At 51.5% G+C, this 9,850-nt stretch overlaps 1 pseudogene; it reads left to right on the top strand.

The window, feature by feature from the left end:
- The first annotated feature begins 6,797 nt into the window (after positions 1-6,797).
- On the top strand, positions 6,798-9,136 carry LOC120845305 (annotated as a pseudogene).
- Positions 9,137-9,850: the final 714 nt, after the last annotated feature.

Genomic DNA, 9,850 nt, shown 5'->3' with positions numbered 1-9,850 from the left:
GGCGCGACCTTGCCGCGCCCAGGGCTGAGAAAGCAACGCTCGGTCACGGACCTCCAGAAAGTTCTCGTTTATTCATGTACCGCATGTAACTTCTATCATTTATTCCTGCTTTTGTTTTCTAGAAAGTGCGTGTTCATTCTCGCCCGATCACGCGACGCTCGAACCGCTTTCGCCGAATCTTCGAGATAGCGACGCACTCTAGATAAGAGGCCGCCCGCGACCTTGTCGGGTCAGTCTCGCCCCAGCGCTTGATTCTGCTGACACGCCAACTTCGACGCCCGCGACGCTCTGCTTTCTTCTGTTTCCTTCTTTATTTTTGGCACAAGTTCGCCACATTAAACGTTTATTTATTTCTGTTTATTTCTTGTTTATTGGTCACGACTCACCACCCGTGACATTCTGTCTGGTGGAGGTGCGGGGTACCGCATGTCCGTGCAGCGCAGCCCTCCGAGTTCCCGCAGTACAAGTCCAAACCCCAGCTCCGCAGGACCCGACGAAGACCAGATCGAGACCCGGTCAAGTCGCCGCATCCGAGGTCTACCCCCGGAACACGGACTTCTGCCACCCACGACCAAGCCGAAGACGACGATGGCCAACCAGGCGCAGACCCCGGCCGCTTCTGCCGTTGTGTACCTGCCGATCGCACCCAGGACTCCAACGCCTTTCCACGGAGACGTCCACGAGGACGTTGAAGACTGGCTGCAACACTACGAACGTGTAGCCCGCCACAACGGATGGACGACTGAACAATACCTCCACAATCTCTACTTCGCGCTTGAAGGAACTGCGAGGCATTGGTTTGAAAACCACGAAGCGTCCTTCACTACGTGGGAGTCCTGCGCCGCGGAGTTGAAGCGAACGTTCCTCAACCACCACCGTCGGCAGCGAGCGGAGGACCTTCTCCAAACAAGGGTGCAGGGCCCCAACGAAAGCGTGACCAGCTTCGTAGAGGACGTCATGCGCCTATGTGCCCGAGCCGATCCGGAGGCAGCCGATGAGAAGAAGCTCCGCGTCCTCATGCGTGGCGTGAAGGCTGAAATTTTTGGGGGCCTTGTCCGCCATCCCCCGACAACCGTCGACGGTTTTGTGGCTGAAGCCACTAACATCGAGCGAGCGCTGTCGGCCCGAGCAAGCCATTACCATCGACTCGCCGGCGTGCCTGCTCCTCGAACCGCCGCATCTTGCCGACTAGACCTGAACGCCACCGGTGTCGACGGCCTTCGGGAAATCGTCCGCGACATCGTCCGGGAGGAGCTCCGCAAGCTGCTGCCTGCTGCCAACCAGCCGGCTGAGCTGTCGATCGCCGAAGTGGTGCGCGAAGAAGTCCAGCGGGCAATTCAACCGGAGGCTCCTGCCTGCGTAGCACCACCCGAAGAGCCCGCCCTGACCTACGCCGCAGTGGCCCGACGGCCACCGCCTCCTCGCCGCACCTATGTCACGCCGCCCCGACGTCAGTCTCCTGCGCCGCAGCACGACCGACGCCACGACGACCAGGTCCAGTACGCCTGCCCGGAGCCTCGCGCACCCCGCAAGACCGACCTGTGGCGAACGCCCGACCGACGCCCTCTGTGCTTCCATTGCGGGGAAGCGGACCACACCTACCGCCGATGCCCATACCGACGACTCGGGCTACGCGGGTTCCACCCGAACGACCCGCGCCCCCGTCATGGTGAACACCCTATCGAGATCGACGAGTACCTGCGACGACCTCAGTCCCCCGAGCCTGCGTCCCGCCGAGAGTTCCGGTCGCCGTCACCGCGACGTCCAGCTTCGCCGATGCACCGACCGCGACGTGAAAGCCTGTCCCCCCTCGCTCCTCGACGGGGAAACTAGGCGCGGTAACCCCTGGAGGTGGAGTTGCCGAAGACGACCGACGCCAAGATCCTCCACGAACGTCGGGGGGCCCCCACTCGAACGCCACCAGAGACCAAAACGACGCCGCTGCAGTGGTGTCCAATACCCTAAACGTCGTCATCGACGGCCACGACGCATCCGCACTCGTGGACACCGGAGCAGACTACTCAGTCTTGAGTGGGAGGCTCTCCCGCCGCCTTCGAAAAGTCATGACGCCGTGGGATGGACCACAAATAAGAACCGCCGGAGGACACCTCATTACACCAGTCGGGAGATGCACCGCTCGCGTCGAGATTCACGGCGAAACATGCCCTGTGAAGTTCGTCGTTCTGCAAGACTGTTCGAGGGACGTCATTCTCGGAATGGACTTCCTGTGTGAATACGGCGCCATCATCGACCTTGCGGAGAACAAGCTGACGCTTCGGAAGCCTGCCCGATCGGTGGAAAATACCAAACCGACGTTAGCTGCAGTGCGAGTCCTCGCCAGCCACGTAAACCTGCCGCCGCTGTCGAGTGTCTTTGTGCCCGTCGGGACCGAAGGAGCAACCTGCGGTGTAGCACTGCTGGAAGGAAGCGTCCAACTTCTCCTCGGACGAGGGATTGGCATTGCAAGAGGCGTAACTGAGCTCCAGGACGGGCGTACAGTAGCCCTTGTCACCAATTTCCGGCAAGAGTCGCAGCACCTTACAAAGGGTACAACTGTGGGCTACGTCGAGGAAATTGAAGACTCAGCCGCGATCGCCGTGATCTCAGAAGACGCCTCTCCGACGCAGAACAAGACAATCACGTCCTCAGAGCTCGACATCGACCCATCCCTCCCAGCCCCACAACGACGACACCTTCGTGACCTTCTCGCCGAGTTCAGTGAGTGCTTCTCCACGTCGTCGAAAGTGCGCCAAACGACGGTTGCGAAACATCGGATAATTACTGATGACGACGCACTCCCTGTGCATCGGCCGCCGTACAGGGTCTCCGTGAAAGAAAGGGAAGCCATCCAGCAGCAGGTACAAGAAATGCTTGACGACGACATTATCCAGCCCTCAAGCAGTCCGTGGGCTTCACCGGTAGTCCTGGTGAAAAAGAAAGACGGGACTCTTCGGTTCTGCGTGGACTATCGCCGACTGAACGCCGTAACAAAAAAGGACGTCTACCCACTGCCACGCATCGACGACACCCTGGGCGCGGCAATATGGTAGTTTTCCTACCCTCTGCTCTCATGGTGTATAAATTTCCAAACGCCACAGTTAGAGTTTACATGTGGTTGTTCGAAATTCATGTGACAACTTGAGACTTAATGGCCTAACACACTTGGGAAACGCAAAAAAAAGTACTCTGATACGAACGCGTTGAAGCCAAACCGTGTTACTCCCAAGTTATGCCCGCAGGATTGCAAAACCTGTGCCAAGTTTGGAGTTTCTTTGGTGTTCTACTTGATTCTACTCGTAGAATCAAGAAGAAAGTTTGACCTCAGGTACGTTCGCCTAACCACATTAAGAAAATTCAACGATGCGCATTCTTCGTCTACCCATTAAGAACCCCAGTTTATAATGCCGCCAGGTCGCGCCATATGGTCGAAGCGCCCGTCATCTTTGAAGGTAGCCCGGAGACAGATCGCCACTTTATGGCGGTAAATGCCGTTTGTCGCCCAGCTGCAGTATTACTATTTCGGTAGCATTCCAAATCTGAGTTTATATTTCGTTATTACTACTGCCGCATGCGCATCTAAGGTGAGAACCCTGATCTATCCTTTCAAATTTCTTTCTTCGCAGCCAGCAGGCACAATGAGTTAAAAACGAAATCTTGACGCGGTCGTGTTGTACAGCGATAGCTGTACTGGGCTGTTCTCACCACTCTAAATCAACCCGTTTTAGTTAAGGTTGTTGTTGATGTCGTCGTGCTAGGGCGTAGGGTGTCTGTCGTCGATGTCGACAAATTCTTGAAAGAGATCGCCCGCCATCCGTAGGATTCAGTCGTGGTTCCACTGCGTGGGAAGCAGGCGCGTTACCCGCAGCTTTCCCGCTGCTTTTCAACATTTTATTGAGCTTCTACAAGCAACATACCTTTAACACACGCCACACTGGGAATTAAGCAGTATCTATTTTATACATTACAGAGAGATATTAATTCAAACAGCACAAATTCTGAGGGGGCATTTAATAAGCTTTTAATAACTCAAGCGACATATAAACAGAGTAACACTTACTATAATCACTGAGACACGTCACAGCGTTCACGAGAGTGCCTCAATATCCTTCTGTTTAAGGCGACTCCGTTCTTTGCATGCAGTACCTGATGGCGGCTGCACCCTATCTCTGGGAAAATGGAAGGAAATAGCCGATAAGAGTATGCCACCGATGAACTGTCAGTGGCAAGAGCTTGTGCCTGTGAGCGCGCTCTCACGCTCTCCAGAAACAAAAACAAAAAAAACAAAAATATCGTTCGGAACAAAATTATCAGGTAATCATTTTGTTTCAAAAGCATTCAGGCACCCCAATATGTGTGAACGCGACGCCTATGCTCAGCGACTTCGCCGTATTGTGTACCAGCCAACGCTGTGATTATAGTGTAGATTACAAAAGGACTCCTAACCTTTTAGTGAAGCTTATCCGTTAATGTAGGCCAAGATACATTTTTTTTTAAACTGAGGGGAGAAGGACGCCCAAAACATCCGCAGAATTGTGTAAATTTTTTTATTTTTTTTTTTTTTTGTGGAGAAGATTTGGGTGAAGGGCGAATACTGTGGTTACCAGAAAATATACCGATTACCGTGTTGAAGAAATGTCCGGCCTTGTTCGCTTCCCCAGAGAGCGAGCACCTTAGCCAAATGATTGCGGTCTGTCCATGGGGCCAACGAATAATGGAGCGCTCAACCGCTCAACCTTTCTCTGCCCAAAAAGACATACAGTGTATTGTCCAGTATGGGGTCGTAGTTTTACATCACGTGTAAGTTTTGTATTCTTATATTTGCCAACAACAGGACAAAAGCGTGCGCGTATTTTATGGCAGCAAACGGAGTATATTCTCTCCAATAGGCACGAAATTATACATTCATCAAAATATAACTATGTGAAGCGCTGTATATTTTCAATTCCCACATCATTCCCAGTAACACAGATTTTTCAAGTCGAAACATATCCCTCGGTCCTTAATTTACCGAACCTAAAATGTAAATACTTAAGATAGATTATCTAAGTGTTATCCCTGCAGCCGGGGTCACAGTGCTTCTACATAGCCCACTTTATACTGCTAATGCCCGCCACCTCTATGGCTTCCCTATGTTTAAACGGCGCTGCGCCTGCTTCAAGCATCCACCGCCAGTGACGCCGCCTCCCCTAAAACTAAGGTCACTGCTTGTCCGCTGCGCACTGGCATAGCCTCCTTTTACTCACAAAGCCTGACAGTTTAACAGCGGAGTCAAAGAGCGCCCGGTCGCAGATTTGGAGCGCGAGGATCTGGTAGCACAGAGCATTTCTCGGGGGTTCTGTAGTCACCGCACAGCTCTTGCAGCGGCGAGTACCCGAAACACTGTTTTCAAACCCGACGAGAAATGAAACGATAGTGCAGGAAACGCTTGGAGCACGAGAGGGCATTCTATCGCTCGGCACAAGTTTGTTTCGGCATCTTGCCGCAGCTGGGCGCCCGTTACATACTTCTCCTCTCATTCGTTGTGTATCGCTCTACCTTTTCTCTTTCGGCGGCCGCGTTTTGTGGCGATCTGCCAGGCTTTGTCAGTATAGAGGAGGCTATGACACTGGCTACCATTGCAACGACGGGATTCCAATATTTTCGGAACCCATATCTTATAGCAGCTGGGCAGCAACATATGTAGTTTCTAAAAGTAAATAAATCTATTCAACGGTAGTTATGACCGCACAAATTTCAAACCAGATAGACGATAAAAAATAAGGGTTATGGCGGAGACCAGCTGGTGGACCTTCATACATAAAAACAAAACACCAGCCAGAAAAAAAAGGAAGGGACAAACACAACGAGTCTCGAGTTCGCCAAAAAAGAAGCTGGAGATGACTAAAACCTGCATTAGGTGAATTACTGAAATACGATTATTTGAGCAGCCCTAGCTGGTGAACGTTCATACTTTAAACACTCGAGACAGGCAAAAAGGAAGGGACAAACACAACGAACTGTTTGAGATTTCGGTGTATTTGTCCCTTCCGTTTCCTTTGCCTTTTTTTTTAAATTCTGAACAGAAAGGTGAGCTGGTAAACCTTCACAATGAAGAAACAGCGAACACTGAAAGCTTTTATTTTTGAGGCCAAGGACCAGGCGAAGAGCAAAAGAGGGAGAGGAATTGTAACGGCCAAGGTCTTCTGGGGTTAAAACCACTACGAAGTCGCGTAACCAATGTGGAAGGTGCTAGCTGTGCCGGGGCTTACGTTAGGTAAAAACGCACTGTGCCTCTCGTCAGGCACCCGTCATTACAGTGAGGTACTCGAGAAAGATTTCGGAAGGTAAGCGCTGAGAGCCAGTCAGGCAGCACCAGAAGAGGATTCGGAAGAGTGCATGAACTTTTCCGCCGTCAACGTCGCGAAACCGCTGTATAATGGTCACCGCAGATTATCTCACGCATTGCGCCATAACGAAAGCCCTTCCTTCGATTGGTTCCCGTTTCGACCCATTCCCAATTGAGCCTTTCCGTTTGTTCTTTCCCGTTTTGACCCGGCTGAAAACGACATTCTAGTTTCATCCTTTCCCATTTCGTTTGTTATCGTTTGTTATCGGCCATCGTTTGTTATCGGTTAGGTCGGTCCATTTGTATTGATCTTTATTAGTCGATTATGTCCAAGGGTCCAATGTCTGTCCTCCCTTGCTGACCTCACTTCTCCCTCTGCCGAAACAACCTTTTGAACATTTAGAACTTCATCGATTAGAACTTCATCGACCAACACACTCGTTTTGTACTTAATTCGTTCACGTGAGCTCTCATGTCTTGTCCCAAGCAACCGACCTCGGAGTTTTTTCCTGGTGAATTCTTCCAAGCTGCAATTTTCCTCTCCAAGATGACACTCCTACGTTTACGTCTGCGAGTTTTGGGATACTCAATTCGCAAGAAGGTCCCACACGGATCCATCAAGCAGATCATGGGATTTCATTCAAGCAACTGGCAAGCAAACCACAGGGTATGCAGATCGCTCGGGACGAGATCTCTAATGAACTCCGAGTCATGCCACAGCTCCTGCCCTCCGTGATGTGCGGACACCTGGGACCCAACTATGGTCGCCAGGCAGCCTACAGGTTTCTACAGGAGTCGGACAGCACCCTGCTGTCAGACTCCTGGAACCATTTTCTCCGTCACCTGAGGAACGGTGGAGACGTGTCAACCAAGGCCCAACCAGAGCCCACCGTAAACTTGTCAGGGGTCACGTTGTCTCCGGCCACGGAAAACCTGCTCGCCCATGGACCTAAATTTGCGCCGCTCGTGAACAGCTCCAGAGTCGACGAACTGGAGTCGGTGTATGAGATCGCCGCCAAGATCCCGGAGGATAGCCGTCAAGACTTCGTCGGTGCTGGAACAAGGGCTGTGTGCTTTTACGGGGGGAGCAGGAGAGCCAAAAACGCCTCTACGCCAGTCATCAAAGAACTTCAGGCCGGTGAGCTGAGTTTACTTCAAGCTGACAAAACGGGTCAGTTCGTCATCCTGAACAAACAACAAGTGCAAGAGAAATCCGACGACGCCCTAAAGAAGAACTTTATCGGCCTCAAAACGAGGCCATCCGGATCCCTTAGGTCCAGGGTGAAGGCAATCTGCGACTCATCTAACCTCCCTTCCTTAAAAAGTGCCGTTCTTGGCCCAGCGAAGGAATACCTCTCTATTTTCTTTTCCGCTAAAACCCACAAACCAGGCGTGCCGTTCCGCAGCATTGTATCCGAGACGGGGTGTTGGCAGAGGCCTTTGGCGAAGTTTCTGCAGAAACATCTCGGCACGTTAGAGCTCCCCCAACCGTTCAGACTAAGAAATTCGGAAGATCTCCTTCCGGTGCTGGACGAGTTACACGCCGGCACTGAAGCTGTAAGAGCGTTCTCGCTCGATGTTGTAGATCTCTACTATAGCCTAAACGTGAAGACCCTCCTGGGCTTCATTTCTGACGCCCTCCACTAGACAGGTGTCATAGACATTCAAAATTCATGTGGCGTCTCGCTGTCCTCATTTCTCGAATTGACACAACTGTATCTTCAATCAACACTTGTTGAATATGAGGGTAAAGTGTACATACAAAAGGCCGGCGTTTGTATCGGGTCTTGCTTGGCTCCCGTCCTCAGCGAAGTTTACCTGTTTTATGTTGACGCCAAAGTTCAGGCGGACCTTCAACGAGATTTTCCCGATGCGAAGGTTTTTCGTCATGTTCACGATTATCTCATCCTACACTCCACCACCTCCGACTCTGCAGCCATAGAGACCGTGCTCCAGAATAACTCACATGGGCTCACGTTCACGAAAGAGGCCCCCTCCTCTGAGGGCTTACAGTTCCTGGATCTCAGGTTGGTCCCAACTAGCAAAGGTATCTGCTGGGCTCACCAGCAGAGGTCCTCTAAGCCCGTTCTTCCTTTCAACAGCTCACACTCAAGGAATGTAAAAAATGGGATCGTTCGAAATCTAATTGCTTCGGCAAATGTTAAATCCTGCCAGCACCTTTCCGCCCCCAGCCTGTCCAAGCAGATTAGTCGCGTCATAAAGGCAGGATACCCGAGAGACCTGATTGAAACAACAATCAAAAGACTTGTCGCGGGGCAGAAGTCCAAACCGCTCCCTTATAAGTCACGCTTCGCATGCATCCCCTACATACACAACACTTCACATCGCCTGAAATCTATTGCGCTCGGCTTCAACACCAACGTCGTATTTTCCTGCAGGTTCAAATTAGCTTCTATTTGCAGAAAGGTCAACAACCCCGGTCCAGCGCCCCCGTGCCAGAAAAAGCACCAGACCAATTATGTAAACTGCTGCAAAGAGTGCGTGTATTCGATTCCCATGTCCTGCGGTGCTAAATACATCGGACAGACGGGTCGATGCCTAAACGATCGGGTGAGGGAACATGCAAACGAGATCAAGAAAGCCGCTTTTGATACTTCGGAGATTTGTTACCACCCGATTGCCAAACACACCTCTGAGTGCAGCGAACCCTGTTCGGCCGACCTTCCCTCGGCCACCAGGTTTGGAGGTCACGCCTCAAGATACGGACGAGAGATCATGGAGGCCTTCGCCATGCACCACAGTCACAACAACTTAGGATCCCCGTCCATAGGCTTATCCAGGAGGGAGATGAACTTCCTGGGGCCAGAGCTGACGTCCCTTGCTTCCGCGGCTCCGAGCGATTAGATGTCTACCCCACGGGATCGTCCCTATTTTCCTTGGCTCTACACCCTCTCCCATCGTTTTCCCACTTTCCAGTGTCGCGTCTTTCACCCTCCCCTCCTTCACCTATATATGCAAATTTCGGGTCAATAAATGTTGTTGCTAGTTGGAAGTCTTCGTTGTCCGTCCCCCCTTTCTATGTATCTTCCTCATCAAATAGTATGAGGCTTTGGCAAGGTTATCTTCGCAGCAGCTTGCAAAGAGTGGTGCCGTGCGGGCCAGGGGGCTCAAGTGGGTCAGCAACGACCGCAAACTATCAGAACTGGAGTGTCGCCTTTCTGATGGCACGATTTCCCTCTTCGACTTTCTCAACAAGGCAAAGGCATTTCCTGGTCTATGATGTTTGCCTGTGTGCGCGAGTGCTCAGTGTTTGAATTTGTAAAAGAATAAAAAGTCGCAATAATATGCCTGTCACCCTGTCTGATTTATCTCCCTCTAACATATCAAGATCACTCATATGAGGTTTTAAAATTACGTACCCAAGCACCTTGGGTACCCTCAAAATAGTGTCGTGATGGCGACGCTATTTTTAGCATTCCAAATGTGCTTGTGTACGCAAGACCTCATTATTGTACGTAGGGTGAACACGCGATCGGCAATGTTGCAGTTAATCTCATAGAATTA

This window comes from Ixodes scapularis, unplaced genomic scaffold (assembly GCF_016920785.2).
Source record: "Ixodes scapularis isolate PalLabHiFi unplaced genomic scaffold, ASM1692078v2 PGA_scaffold0__279_contigs__length_252992795, whole genome shotgun sequence".
NCBI lineage: Eukaryota > Metazoa > Arthropoda > Arachnida > Ixodida > Ixodidae > Ixodes > Ixodes scapularis.
The sequence above is the reverse complement of the archived record's forward strand: the minus strand, read 5'-3'. Positions and strand labels throughout refer to the sequence as shown.